Here is a 16,746-nt window from a genome sequence, read left to right on the forward strand (position 1 = left end):
CAGATAGTCAGAAAGACAGACAGGCAGATAGTCAGAAAGACAGACAGGCAGAAAGACAGACAGGCAGACAGGCAGATAGTCAGAAATACAGACAGGCAGACAGGCGGATAGTCAGAAATACAGACAGGCAGACAGGCAGATAGTCAGAAAGACAGACAGGCAGAGAGGCAGATAGTCAGAAAGACAGACAGGCAGAGAGGCAGATAGTCAGACAGACAGGCAGAGAGGCAGATAGTCAGAAATACAGACAGGCAGACAGGCAGATAGTCAGAAATACAGACAGGCAGATAGTCAGAAATACAGACAGGCAGATAGTCAGAAATACAGACAGGCAGAGAGGCAGAAATACAGACAGGCAGAGATGCAGATAGTCAGAAAGACAGACAGGCAGATAGTCAGAAAGACAGACAGGCAGATAGTCAGAAATACAGACAGGCAGAGAGGCAGATAGTCAGAAATACAGACAGGCAGACAGGCAGATAGTCAGAAAGACAGACAGGCAGAGAGGCAGATAGTCAGAAATACAGACAGGCAGATAGTCAGAAATACAGACAGGCAGATAGTCAGAAATACAGACAGGCAGAGAGGCAGAAATACAGACAGGCAGATAGTCAGAAAGACAGACAGGCAGATAGTCAGAAAGACAGACAGGCAGAGAGGCAGATAGTCAGACAGACAGGCAGAGAGGCAGATAGTCAGAAAGACAGACAGGCAGAGAGGCAGAAATACAGACAGGCAGAGAGGCAGATAGTCAGAAAGACAGACAGGCAGAGAGGCAGATAGTCAGAAAGACAGACAGGCAGAGAGGCAGATAGTCAGAAAGACAGACAGGCAGATAGTCAGAAATACAGACAGGCAGATAGTCAGAAATACAGACAGGCAGAGAGGCAGATAGTCAGAAAGACAGACAGGCAGAGAGGCAGATAGTCAGACAGACAGGCAGAGAGGCAGATAGTCAGAAAGACAGACAGGCAGAGAGGCAGAAAGACAGACAGGCAGATAGTCAGAAAGACAGACAGGCAGATAGTCAGAAAGACAGACAGGCAGAGAGGCAGATAGTCAGAAAGACAGACAGGCAGATAGTCAGAAATACAGACAGGCAGATAGTCAGAAATACAGACAGGCAGATAGTCAGAAATACAGACAGGCAGAGAGGCAGATAGTCAGAAAGACAGACAGGCAGAGAGGCAGATAGTCAGACAGACAGGCAGAGAGGCAGATAGTCAGAAAGACAGACAGGCAGAGAGGCAGAAAGACAGACAGGCAGATAGTCAGAAAGACAGACAGGCAGATAGTCAGAAAGACAGACAGGCAGAGAGGCAGATAGTCAGAAATACAGACAGGCAGATAGTCAGAAATACAGACAGGCAGATAGTCAGAAATACAGACAGGCAGAGAGGCAGAAATACAGACAGGCAGAGAGGCAGATAGTCAGAAAGACAGACAGGCAGATAGTCAGAAAGACAGACAGGCAGATAGTCAGAAAGACAGACAGGCAGAGAGGCAGATAGTCAGAAAGACAGACAGGCAGATAGTCAGAAAGACAGACAGGCAGAGAGGCAGATAGTCAGAAAGACAGACAGGCAGAGAGGCAGATAGTCAGACAGACAGGCAGAGAGGCAGATAGTCAGAAAGACAGACAGGCAGAGAGGCAGATAGTCAGAAAGACAGACAGGCAGAGAGGCAGAAATACAGACAGGCAGATAGTCAGAAATACAGCAGGCAGAGAGGCAGATAGTCAGAAAGACAGACAGGCAGATAGTCAGAAAGACAGACAGGCAGAGAGGCAGATAGTCAGAAAGACAGACAGGCAGATAGTCAGAAAGACAGACAGGCAGAGAGGCAGATAGTCAGAAAGACAGACAGGCAGATAGTCAGAAAGACAGACAGGCAGATAGTCAGAAAGACAGACAGGCAGAGAGGCAGATAGTCAGAAAGACAGACAGGCAGATAGTCAGAAAGACAGACAGGCAGAGAGGCAGAAAGACAGACAGGCAGAGAGGCAGATAGTCAGAAAGACAGACAGGCAGATAGTCAGAAAGACAGACAGGCAGATAGTCAGAAAGACAGACAGGCAGAGAGGCAGATAGTCAGAAAGACAGAAAGACAGACAGGCAGAGAGGCAGAAAGACAGACAGGAAGAAGAGAGGCAGATAGTCAGAAAGACAGACAGGCAGATAGTCAGAAAGACAGACAGGAAGAAGAGAGGCAGATAGTCAGAAAGACAGACAGGCAGATAGTCAGAAAGACAGACAGGAAGAAGAGAGGCAGATAGTCAGAAAGACAGACAGGCAGATAGTCAGAAAGACAGACAGGAAGAAGAGAGGCAGATAGTCAGAAAGACAGACAGGCAGAGAGGCAGATAGTCAGAAAGACAGACAGGAAGAAGAGAGGCAGATAGTCAGAAAGACAGACAGGCAGAGAGGCAGAAATACAGACGGGCAGAGAGGCAGATAGTCAGAAAGACAGACAGACAGGCAGACAGACAGATGGACGGACACGCAGACAGGCAGGCAGGCAGGCCGATATATAAACAGACAGTCAGACTGGTAGATAGACAGAAAGACAGATAGGCAGGCAGGCAGGCAACATCTCCACTGGCTCCCTGTCTCACACCGAATAAAGTACAAGATCAGCACTCTATGTTATAGATGCATTCACAAAACTGCCCATTCCTATCTCTGCGGCTGCCTTCACCTCTACACTCCATCTCGCTCACTACGATCGGCCTCGGATCCACTCTGTTTACGCATACCCAGATTCAAACACTCGACTGTTGGCCGCCGTTCTTTCTCTGTTTCTGGACCTTGCGATTGGAATGAACTTCCTTTTTCGCTTCGTCAACTCTCCACACTCAGCTCTTTCAAGTCTGGCCTTAAAACCCACCTCTTCCCAAAATAGCCTCCCTTGCCTGCCTCTTCCTTATCTTTAGTTTCTACAGTTTTAGAGTTATGCATGCGTGTGAATGACTGGTGCGAAAGCGCTTTGATTTGTCTCTGCACAAGATCCAGCGCTATATAAATACCATTATTATTATTATTATTATATATAAACAGACAGTCAGACTGGTAGATAGACAGACAGACAGACAGGCAGGCAGGCCGGCAGGCAGGCGAGCAGGCAGGCCGATATATAAACAGACAGTCAGACTGGTAGATAGACAGACAGACAGGCAGGCAGGCAAGCCGGCAGGCGGACAGACGGATGGATAAACAGGCAGACAGACGGGCGGAAAGACAGACAGACAGAAAGACAGACACAGGGGGAGGTGGGTAACAAGGAGGAAGGTGGAATGACACAACCATGTTCAAACTTAGGTTTCTGGACTCTCCACAACACACAGCCTCTGTGTCATCAGTGTGAAGAGAAACAGAATCCACAATGAGGTGAAAACCAACGGGGCAGGGGGGGCGGGGTGGGGGGTGGGGGGGTGATGGGGGTGATGGGGGAGCATGATGTATTGGGAGGGAGGGAGGGAGGGGGGAGGGGGGGGGAGAAGGGCCTGGATCAAGTTTACTCCCACCAAACAATCGAAGAAAGGTGGGGTAAGGTTTAAAAAAGAAAAAAAGTCCACCATGCTTCAACGATTTCCTTGCTGTAGTTGACAAATGTCGACATGTAAGCACCCCCTCCCACTCCCCAACCCTCTTTTTCTTCTTGGCACTGTAGCATGGAGGGAGTAGCAGTCCCCACATGGGTGTAGTATGTAGCAGCTGGCGAAACACTGGGTGTTTTTGTCTCGTTCTGACCTCCAGACTGCTGTTGATTTCTGTGCTCAGCAATCACTTTCTGTGAATGGTGTGCTGCTGCTCTCTCTGTCTCTGTCTCCTGTCTTTGTCTTCTCTGTCTCTCTCTCTCTCTGTCTCTGTCTCTCTCTCTCTCTCTCTCTCTCTCTCTCTCTGACACATTGGAAAAATGGGCCATGCCTAATATCTTAATCTTTGAATAAAAAACCGTTTTGAGTTCTGAGTTCTGAGATCTGATCTCTCTCTCTCTCTCTCTCTCTCTCTCTCTCTCTCTCTCTCTCTACCCTGTCTCTCTCTCTCTCTCCCTTCGCTCCCCCTCTCTATCTCTCTTCTCTCATCTCTCCCCTTCTCACACACTCTCTTCCCTCTTCTCTTTCTATCCCTCTCTCTTTCTCTTTCTGCCCCTCTCTATGTCCCTCTCTCTCTCCCCCTCTCTCTTGTCTCTGTGAGTCGGTGCATTTGTTTGGGTTAAAAAAGTTTTTAGGAGTTAGTATGAGAACACCAAATGACTTAGTTTATGGAGAGACGAATAGGTATCCTATTTATATATTGACTCTGCAGTTAGATGTGTCAGTTATTGGCTAAAATTAACAAAAATGAATAATGATAGATTGCCACGAAAAGCTTATGACATGTTGTATGATTTAGACTTGAAGGGAAAAAATAACTGGGTTTCTAATGTACGATTATGTTTATTTGAACTTGGTTTTGGGTATGCTTGGGTTAATCAAGGAGTGGGTGACGATAAATTATTTGTGCGAATTATCCGCCAACGACTGGTTGACTGCAGATGGCAAGATTGGGAAAACCACATTAAATATAGTGACAGATTGGATTTATATAGAGTGTATAGTTCGACTCATTTAGTGAAGAAATATCTGTCTCTGAATTTAGATCGTTATTTACGATTTATTTTGACCAGATTTAGATTTGGCATAACCGAAATTAATGTTCATCAGTTTCGCTATAACAATAGAAATAGTTTTGCTTTGTTATGTCCATTGTGCAAAGTCTCTACTGAAAATAAGTTCATTTTGTCTTGATATGTCCTGCTTTGCATCATCTTCGTGTGAAATTCTTACCAAAGAAGTATTATACAGATCCATGTTCCGATTAGGTCTACTGATGGCTTCTAGTAATGAAAATATCGTTCGAAGTTTTGGCACTTTATCTGTTCAAAGCATTTCAGCTGCGAGTATCTCTTGTATCATAAATTTTGTGAGGACCTGTGGTGTTCATCTATGTATTGATTATTAACTGTTGTTGCCCCTCTTCATATGGGGCCAAGGCCTTAAATGAATAAAATATCTGTCTCAGTCTCAGTCTCTCTCTTGTCTCTGTCTGTGACCTCCCCCCGCTCTCTCTCCCTCCTCTTGTCTCTGTCTGTGACCTCCCCCCCCCTCTCTCTCTCCCTCTCTCTTGTCTCTGTGACCTCCCCCCCCCTCTCTCCCTCCCTCTTGTCTCTGTCTGTGACCTTCCCCCCTCTCTCTCTCCCTCTCTCTTGTCTCTGTCTGTGACCTTCCCCCGCTCTCTCTCCCTCCCTCTTGTCTCTGTCTGTGACCCCCCCCCTCTCTCTCCCTCTCTCTTGTCTCTGTCTGTGACCCCCCCCCTCTCTCTCCCTCTCTCTTGTCTCTGTCTGTGACCTCCCCCCCCCTCTCTCTCCCTCTCTCTTGTCTCTGTCTGTGACCTCCCCCCCCTCTCTCTCCCTCTCTCTTGTCTCTGTCTGTGACCTCCCCCCCCCCCTCTCTCTCCCTCTCTCTTGTCTCTGTCTGTGACCTTCCCCCCCCCCTCTCTCTCCCTCTCTCTTGTCTCTGTCTGTGACCTCCCCCCCCCTCTCTCTCCCTCTCTCTTGTCTCTGTCTGTGACCCTCCCCCCCCTCTCTCTCCCTCTCTCTTGTCTCTGTCTGTGACCTCCCCCCCCTCTCTCTCCCTCTCTCTTGTCTCTGTCTGTGACCATCCCCCCCCTCTCTCCCTCTCTCTTGTCTGTGTCTGTGGACCTCCCCCCCCCCTCTCTCTCCCTCTCTCTTGTCTCTGTCTGTGACCCCCCCCCGACGCCCCCCCCCCTCCCCCCCCCCCCCCCCCCCCTCTCTCTCCCTCTTACTGACCAGTATTAGATGATTACATTCATCATTCCGAAGAATTACAGTAGATCAACCTTGTTTAGTCTTACTTTAATCTTGTCTTCCAAAATTGAAATTGTCATTGAAACCTTTTGCAGCGTTTCTCTAGAAATCACACGGACTATGATATTCTTATGCATATCATTAATTAAAACGTGTCTTCTTCTTCATCTTCTTCTTCCTCGTTCTCTGGCAGCAACTCCCACGTTCACTCGTGTGTACACGAGCGGGCGTTTACGTGTATGACCGTTTTTACCCTCGCCATGTAGGCAGCCATACTCTGTGTTCCGGGGGTAGAACGTGTCTGGTCACTGGTGAACCCGCCACACCAATTTCACGCCTTGGCCGACTCCATATTGTCACTTCCTGTGTCGGAACTAAACACATCTCAGCTGTTGTCCTGATAGATTCTCAAACGTTGGCTCACATTTGTTATCGTTCTATTCCGAAGCAGATGCTTCTGTGGTTATGAAATGATGGCTGCCACAGAGGAGAATACACTGCTGCTGTGCTGATAACAAGGTGTCGACTGGAGGAAGATGTGACACTATCATTTTTGTCCATGTTTAACTGCACACAAAATTACAAATGATAATGAAAAAAAGAAAAGAAAAAGAAAACGTGTTCATGCAATCTGTTTTGCACAGACTCTTTGGTTTCAGTTAATAACTTGAAAAGACTGTCTTTTGTGTATATGACGCATACAGAATTTTCCACTGGTTTTATTCGTTTGTTTAATCATTTGTTTATAACTATTCATTTGTTCAATACGCGTTTGATTGTTTGTTCACTTCGTACCGTTTTTTTTCTGAATCCTTCTCATGTGAAACAAACGTTCACATTCTCACTCTCAGCGTAACACTGATGAAACTAAAACTGAGAGGTAAATATCAAAGAAAACACGCAAATGTTTTTGAAGTAGCTACATAATATCAGCAAAGACAGCCATAGCAACAATAATTCGTTTTTGTGCAGATGGTGCAATACAATCAGAATTTGTTCTTTTCGTGAAAAGGGGAAAAACAAAACATTTTAACGAATATATCGTTTTGGTAAAGAGGACACTGCGCTTTTTTTTGCTTTTTTGTCCCCCCCCCCCCCCCCCCCCCCCTCCCCTTTTTTTTCTTTTTGTTGTTTATTTGTTTTATTTTGTTTTGTTTCGTTTCGTGGAAGAAGACAGTGCGCTAAAATGACGATGGTTTCTTTATGTGAATACTATGCAGTGTACCACAGCGATATCTGTTTCTTTTTGTTGAGGACTATCACAGCGATATATGTTTCTTTCTGTTGAGGACTATCACAGCGATATATGTTTCTTTTTGTTGAGGACTACCACAGCGATATCTGTTTCTTTTTGTTGAGGACTATCACAGCGATATATGTTTCTTTCTGTTGAGGACTATCACAGTGATATCTGTTTCTTTCTGTTGAGGACTATCACAGTGATATCTGTTTCTTTCTGTTGAGGACTATCACAGCGATATATGTTTCTTTCTGTTGAGGACTATCACAGTGATATCTGTTTCTTTCTGTTGAGGACTATCACAGCGATATATGTTTCTTTCTGTTGAGGACTAACACAGTGATATCTGTTTCTTTCTGTTGAGGACTATCACAGTGATATCTGTTTCTTTCTGTTGAGGACTATCACAGTGATATCTGTTTCTTTCTGTTGAGGACTAACACAGTGATATCTGTTTCTTTCTGTTGAGGACTACCACAGCGACATATGTTTCTTTCTGTTGAGGACTAACACAGTGATATCTGTTTCTTTCTGTTGAGGACTATCACAGTGATATCCATTTATTTCTGTTGAGGACTATCACAGTGATATCTGTTTCTTTCTGTTGAGGACTATCACAGTGATATCCATTTCTTTCTGTTGAGGACTATCACAGTGATATCCATTTCTTTCTGTTTAGGACTATCACAGTAATATATGTTTCTTTCTGTTGAGGACTACCACAGCGACATATGTTTCTTTCTGTTGAGGACTATCACAGTGATATCCATTTCTTTCTGTTGAGGACTATCACAGTGATATCCATTTCTTTCTGTTTAGGACTATCACAGTAATATATGTTTCTTTCTGTTGAGGACTACCACAGCGACATGTGTTTCTTTCTGTTGAGGACTATCACAGTGATATCCATTTCTTTCTGTTGAGGACTATCACAGTGATATCCATTTCTTTCTGTTTAGGACTATCACAGTAATATATGTTTCTTTCTGTTGAGGACTACCACAGCGACATGTGTTTCTTTCTGTTGAGGACCATTTTTCACCACACGGAGTAGTTGTTTGTTGTGAAGAGAGAGGACAAAATGGTGACTGCTGGACCTTTTAAAACGAAGTTAAAAGTGATAAAAGGAGTCTTAGACTGGAACCGTCCTAGTTTTATCTTCATCATAAGTCACCTTTGACACCATCTTTCATCCTTTTTAACTTTATGTGAAGAGAGGTTACGCCCTGTTGTGACAATAACTTCTTTATGTGACGTATGCTGTATAGTAAGAATTGTTTCTTACTGTTAAAATAAACGTTATGGCAACTCTTTTTTTTTTTCTGTGAAAGGTACGCAAAGGTAACAATTTTTTTTCTGTGTGGAAGGCGCTTTAGCAACAAGCATTTCCGTCTATCGGAGATACACCTTTTGCGAGAATTGTTATGTTCTGTGGAATATACACCATTGCAATATTTATTTCTGTTTGCGGAAAATGCGTCATTGCAACAAACATGCAATGATTATTTCTGTTTGCGGAAAATACGTCATTGCAACAAACATGCAATGATTATTTCTGTTTGCGGAAAATACGTCATTGCAACAAACATTTCTTCCTGGGGAAGATACCATACGGCATGGCGACATTGTTTCCGACTGTGGAAAATACGTCATTGCAACAACTGTATCTCTGTGTGAAAGATACATAACGCCAGAGTAACAGATGTTTCTTGATGTGGAAGACACACCACTGTAACAGATGTTTCTTGATGTGGAAGACACACCACTGTAACAGATGTTTCTTGATGTGAAAGACACACCACTGTAACAGATGTTTCTTGATGTGAAAGACACACCACTGTAACAGATGTTTCTTGATGTGGAAGACATACCATTGTAACAGATGTTTCTTGATGTGGAAGACACACCATTGTAACAGATGTTTCTTGATGTGAAAGACACACCACTGTAACAGATGTTTCTTGATGTGGAAGACACACCATTGTAACAGATGTTTCTTGATGTGGAAGACACACCATTGTAACAGATGTTTCTTGATGTGAAAGACACACCACTGTAACAGATGTTTCTTGATGTGGAAGACACACCACTGTAACAGATGTTTCTTGATGTGGAAGACACACCATTGTAACAGATGTTTCTTGATGTGGAAGACACACCATTGTAACAGATGTTTCTTGATGTGGAAGACACACCACTGTAACAGATGTTTCTTGATGTGAAAGACACACCACTGTAACAGATGTTTCTTGATGTGAAAGACACACCATTGTAACAGATGTTTCTTGATGTGAAAGACACACCACTGTAACAGATGTTTCTTGATGTGGAAGACACACCATTGTAACAGATGTTTCTTGATGTGGAAGACACACCATTGTAACAGATGTTTCTTGATGTGAAAGACACACCATTGTAACAGATGTTTCTTGATGTGGAAGACACACCACTGTAACAGATGTTTCTTGATGTGGAAGACACACCATTGTAACAGATGTTTCTTGATGTGGAAGACACACCACTGTAACAGATGTTTCTTGATGTGGAAGACACACCATTGTAACAGATGTTTCTTGATGTGGAAGACACACCATTGTACCAGATGTTTCTTGATGTGGAAGACACACCATTGTAACAGATGTTTCTTGATGTGGAAGACACACCATTGTAACAGATGTTTCTTGATGTGGAAGACACACCATTGTAACAGATGTTTCTTGATGTGGAAGACACACCATTGTAACAGATGTTTCTTGATGTGGAAGACACACCATTGTACCAGATGTTTCTTGATGTGGAAGACACACCATTGTAACAGATGTTTCTTGATGTGGAAGACACACCACTGTAACAGATGTTTCTTGATGTGGAAGACACACCATTGTAACAGATGTTTCTTGATGTGGAAGACACACCATTGTAACAGATGTTTCTTGATGTGGAAGACACACCATTGCAAGGTTGTTTCTTTATGTGGAAGAATCGCCAAACCAACAACTTTTTCATTTTTGTAGAAAATACGTTATTGCAACAATCGTTTGTTGTTGTTTTTTTACCTGGAAGATACACCATAGCAACCATTCCTTTTGTGAAAGTAGGACTGCTTTTCAATCATTAGTATTTCTTTGGTTGAGAGATACGTGGAAGGAACAATTACTTCTTAGCAACCATTCCTTTTGTGAAAGTAGGACTACGTTTCAACCATAAGTATTTCTTTAATTGTGATATACGTGATGATGATAGGCGGAAAGTTCGCCCCGCTCACTGTCGTTGACGCAGACGGCTCAGACATGGACATGGGCGTGTTGATCGACACATCCAACACAGCTGTGACGGAAACAGCCAAGGAGATCCTGGGAAAACACCACTCAACCAAGAAGCCCTGGATCACATCTGACATCCTGGATCTGTGTGACAAGCGGAGAGAGCTGAAAAACAAAAAAGGCGAGACAGAAGGAGCGAAGAAGTACAGAGCAGTCAACCAACAAATCAAGAAAAACATGATAAAGGCAAAAGAGAACTGGGTTAAAGAGCAATGCCAGGAAATTGAAGAAAACCGGAAACAAAACAACAGCAAGAAGGCATACCAACATGTGAAAAAACTGACCAGCACAAAGCAAGAGCGAACCACCACCATCCAGGACAAAACCGGAAAATGTCTCACTGAAGAACAGGACATTTTGAAGAGGTGGACTGAATACTGCTCGAGCTGTACGGTCACAGAGCCACGAGAGACCCAGAGGTACTGAACGTCCCTCCAGCAACCAACAACGACAACCACCCCATCCTTCGAGAAGAAGTGGAAGCAGCTGTAAAATCGCTGAAAAAGGGGAAGTCAGTAGGAGTGGATAATATCCCAGCAGAGCTGGTCCAAGCAGGGGGAGAAGCAATGATCACAGCCCTCACAACCATCTGCAACAAGATCTGGCAGACAGGGGAGTGGCCAACACCGTGGACCCAGTCACTGATCATCACTCTCCCCAAGAAAGGAAATCTACAACAGTGCCAGAACTACCGCACGATCAGCCTAATAAGCCATCCCAGCAAAGTCATGCTAAAGATCCTGCTGAATAGATTGAAGCCACAAGCGGAAAGATCATCGCAGAGGAACAAGCAGGTTTCAGACCAGTGCGCAGTACAACAGAGCAAATCTTCAACCTCAGGATACTCCAACATCAGCAAGACCTCTACCACGTCTTCGTGGATTTCAAGAAGGCGTTTGACCGAGTATGGCATGCAGCTTTATGGGCCACCATGAGGTTGTATAACATCAATGCCAACCTCAGTGATACAGAACCTCTACGACAAAGCCACCAGCGCAGTCTACATCAACAGTAACATAGGGGACTGGTTCAGAACCACAGTTGGAGTGAGGCAAGGCTGTTCGCTCTCACCAACTCTCTTCAACATCTTCCTGGAAAGAATCATTACTGATGCACTTGAAGACCACAAAGGAACAGTCAACATCGGAGGCAGAGCAGTCACCAACTTACGTCGCCGACGATATTGATGGCCTAGCAGGAAAAGAAGAGGAGCTAACTAGCTTAGTGGACCACCTTGATAAAACCTCTAGAGCCTATGGCAAGCAGATCAGTGCAAAGAAGACCAAACTGATGACCAACAACACCAATGGCATCAGCACTGACATAAGAGTGGATGGCCAGAAGCTAGAAACTGTCTACAGCTTTAAATACCTGGGAGCAATTGTGACAGATGAGGGATCCAAACCCGAAGTACTCTCCAGGATTGCACAGGCGACAGCAACACTCACAAAACTGAGGTACATCTGGAACGACCGGAACACTGCACTCGCTCAAAGATCAGACTGATGCGTACCCTGGTGACATCAATACTCTTGTATGCATGTGAATCGTGGACCATAACAGCTGAAATAGAAAAGAGAATACAGTCCACTGAGATGAGATGCTTTCGAAGACTCCTGGGCATCTCCTACAAAGATCATATCACGAACGAAGAAGTTCGAAACAGAATCAGGCAAGTCATTGGGCCCTTCGAAGACCTGTTGACCTTGGTCAAGAGACGCAAGCTCAAATGGTATGGCCATGTCACGAGATCATCAGGGCTTGCCAAGACATTCCTGCAGGGCACAGTGCAAGGGGGGAGAAGGAGAGGCAGACAGAGGAAGAGATGGGAGGACAACATCCCAGAATGGACGGGCTTGAGGTTGAACGATACGGTCAGGAGGTCAGAAAACCGACAGGATTGGAGACCACAAGACTACGGGATAGGTGAAGGTGAAGGTGATGCGTGAAAGCAACAATTACTTCTTTCTGTGAAAGAGCAGCAATTATTTTGTTCTTTGTTCTTTGATAGATACGCCAAAGTAATTATTTCTGTTGTGGATTATTCGCGAAAGCAACAATTACCTTTTCTGTAAACGACAGCAGTCGCAATAGTTACTGCTTTATGAAAACGACACACCGTGACAACAATGACCTTTCTCTGTGATAAGTCGTACTTGCAACAAGTGACTGTCATTTCTTTCTGTGGAAGAGATGCAGCCCGCTAATGTGACAATAATCTCTCAACTTGGGAGAGACGAAATACGCTACAATGACAATCATCTATTTCTGTCCAGTAGATGCCGTACTCCATAGTGACAATCATTTCTCAGTGTGAAAGAGTACTATGCGAAAGTGGACAGAAGGTGATACGCTATGGTGACAATCATTTCTTTCAGTGGAGCATGTTTGTATTTGTATTTCTTTTTATCACAACAGATTTCTCTGTGTGAAATTCGGGCTGCTCTCCACCAGGGAGAGTGCGTCGCTACACTACAGCGCCACCCATTTTTTGGTGTTTTTTTTTTCCTGCGTGCAGTTTTATTTGTTTTTCCTATCGAAGTGGATTTTTCTATAGAATTTTGTCAGGAACAACCCTTTTGTTGCCGTGGGTTCTTTTACGTGATGGTGACAATCATTTCTTTCAGTGGAAGATGTTCTACGTGATGGTGACAATCATTTCTTTCAGTGGAAGATGTTCTACGTGATGGTGACAATCATTTCTTTCAGTGGAAGATGTTCTACGTGATGGTGACAATCATTTCTTTCAGTGGAAGATGTTCTACGTGATGGTGACAATAATGTATTTCAGTGGAAGATGTTCTACGTGATGGTGACAATAATGTATTTCAGTGGAAGATGTTCTACGTGATGGTGACAATCATTTATTTCAGTGGAAGAAATGCAGTCCGCTAAGATGACAATATTTTCTCAGTGTGACAGTGCGTACTGTGCTATGATGACAACCATTCCTTTCCGTGGAGGAGATGCAGTACGCTATAGTGACAATCATTTCTCAATACGAAAGTTCTAGCTATTTTCTGTTCGTATGTCTGGGGCACCATTGAGTAATTCTTGAAGTAGCGTTGTGGACATTCTGATGTGAAAATTGTAGTCTTTTTCTGTACGTTTTGTTGTTTCATCGTCTTCACACTTTCTTCTTGTTTGTTTTTTGTTTATTTCTTGTTGTTGTTGTTTGTTTGTTTTGTTGTTGTTGTTTTGTTGTTGTTTTTTGTGTTTTTTTGTTTGCTTGTTGTTGTTGTTGTTGTTGTTTTTTTGGGGGGTTGTTTTTTGGTTTGTTTGTTTGTTGTTGTTGTTGTTTGGGGGATGCTTTTTGTTGTTTTTTTGGTTTGTTGGTTTGTTTGTTTGCAGTGTCATCTCCTCCCTTCCTGCCGTCCCAGGAGTTCACTGGGTTTGTTTTCCTTTTGTTTCTTTCAGTCGTTGTCTGTCTTCATCTGTGGACACTGTACGACACGTTGTCTGTCTTCATCTGTGGACACTGTACGACACGTTGTCTGTCTTCATCTGTGGACACTGTACGACACGTTGTCTGTCTTCATCTGTGGACACTGTACGACACGTTGTCTGTCTTCATCTGTGGACACTGTACGACACGTTGTCTGTCTTCATCTGTGGACACTGTACGACACGTTGTCTGTCTTCATCTGTGGACACTGTACGACACGTTTGGCGGGCTGCAGCCCTGACTGTGTCTTTCTCTGGGCCTTCCTCAGCTGCCATCCCACCTTCACTCGTGGAGGTACGACTGGGCTGTTTTTGCTTCTTCTTTTTCTTTTTTTTTCGTGTATGACAGTTCTTATCCCGTCATACAGGCAGCCACGCTCCGTTTTCGGGGACGTGCTGGGATTGTTTGTGTTTGCATAAGGCAGGGAACTCCGTGAGGGGTGAGCCTTTACGTGTGTGTTTGATCTTCTCCGTTCGGTTACATACGAAGAGTGTTAAGGCACTGGCAGGTCTGCAAAGCTGGTGAGAGATCGGAAAGAAACCTCCACTTTTAACCCACTATAAGCTGTGAGCAGGATACGAACTCAGGACCGTAGGATTTTGCAAGTCCAACGCTTTAACCACTCGGCCGCTGCATCCGTCACTGCCTCCTCTGATACAGACACGGTGTTTATATATACCACACGGGGTGCGAACTGCTGTCAGGGTGTCAGTGATTGGACCAACTGCTGTCAGGGTGTCAGTGTTTGGGGTACCAACTGCTGTCAGGGTGTCACTGATTGGACCAACTGCTGTCAGGGTGTCACTGATTGGGGTACCAACTGCTGTCAGGGTGTCAGTGATTGGACCAACTGCTGTCAGGGTGTCACTGATTGGGGTACCAACTGCTGTCAGGGTGTCACTGATTGGGGTACCAACTGCTGTCAGGGTGTCAGTGATTGGACCAACTGCTGTCAGGGTGTCACTGATTGGACCAACTGCTGTCAGGGTGTCAGTGATTGGACCAACTGCTGTCATGGTGTCAGTGATTGGACCAACTGCTGTCAGGGTGTCAGTGATTGGACCAACTGCTGTCAGGGTGTCACTGATTGGACCAACTGCTGTCAGGGTGTCAGTGATTGGACCAACTTCTGTCAGGGTGTCAGTGATTGAACCAACTTCTGTCATGGTGTCAGTGATTGGACCAACTGCTGTCAGGGTGTCAGTGATTGGACCAACTGCTGTCAGGGTGTCAGTGATTGGACCAACTGCTGTCAGGGTGTCAGTGATTGGACCAACTGCTGTCAGGGTGTCAGTGATTGGACCAACTGCTGTCAGGTGTCAGTGATTGGACCAACTGCTGTCAGGGTGTCAGTGATTGGACCAACTGCTGTCAGGGTGTCAGTGATTGGACCAACTGCTGTCAGGGTGTCAGTGATTGTCGCCAACGCAGCAATAATTTTCTTCCTTTTTCTGCTTGTCTTGATTTTCAAAAATCAATTCTTCTTTTGAAGGCCAAGGTGATCAATGAGCGAAATCACCATGATTGTCACTGCCATTATATTATCAGTATGGTTGGTAAAGTCTGTTGTAGTAGAACAATTTTCTTTTCTCTCAGAGGAAAGGGTGGAATCATTTACTGGCGGTGACACAGTGTAAAAACCAACTAAACACATGATGTGATGTTTGTCTGCACGAAAAGCATAATGCTCGTTAAAGCTGTTTCTGTTTGGAAAAAAAAAGTACAATCCACAATATGACGCCTGTGTATGTACACTGAAAAGTATAACCCACAATGACAGCTATGTATATATTCTGAAAAGTAAAATAGACAATATGACAAACATGCATGTATGCTGAAAAGTGAAATCCACAATATTGCAGGTATGCATGTATGTATGCTAAAATAGTATAATAAACAATATGAAAGCTGAAACCGAGAAGAATAACATGGTGATTTTGTTTTGTGTCGAAGAGTATCAGATACTAAAACAAGAATCATTTATTAAATGGTCAGGGAACGAAACAATGACTATCAATCATTTACATGAATACTGCAATACGCTGCAAGGGGAGTCACGACATATTATTTGTTTATAAATACAAAACCGGGATAGCGTGCGGAATGGCTAAGGCTCCATTCTGAAGAGATATAATATGCTCTTTTTTTCTGTGTGTCCAACATAATACTGGTCTGTCTGTATGTATGTCTGTCTGTCGCTCCCTTTCAGACACACACACACACACACACACACACACACACACACACACACACACACACTCACACACACACACACACACACACACACACACACACACACACACACACACACACACACACACACACACACACACACACACACACACACACACACACACACACACACACACACACACCATCAGAAGAACATCCCCATCACTCAGAAAGGAACAGCAACAATCGGTGTACAAGGGGCCAAAACCCCGCATGTCAAACAGGGTCAGACAGGACGGGACCTATTCATGGACAGTCACCTGAGGCGTGTGGATGACGTCCTGCCAAGACCCACTGCAGTGCTCGCAGCCAATGGGAACACTGCTCACACACACACACACGCGCTGAATGCTCCTCAACAAACCTGACACGCTCGTGCCCGGAAGAGATGCACGTGTGTGTTGTACAAGAACTTTGTCCTGTGAAGTCTCCACAAACACATGGTGAGACGGGCTGAGGGCGGTGTTCTCTGCACAGGAACTGGGGAGGAGATTCACTCGTGCGCGCGTACAGACACACACACATACAGATACACACGCGCATGCACGCACGCGCATACACACACACACACACACACACACACACACACACACACACACAGGGGGTTGGGAAAGAGGAACAGACCTGAACACAGACAG

The sequence above is a fragment of the Babylonia areolata genome, chromosome 28, assembly GCF_041734735.1.
Source record: "Babylonia areolata isolate BAREFJ2019XMU chromosome 28, ASM4173473v1, whole genome shotgun sequence".
Taxonomy (NCBI): Eukaryota; Metazoa; Mollusca; class Gastropoda; order Neogastropoda; family Buccinidae; genus Babylonia; species Babylonia areolata.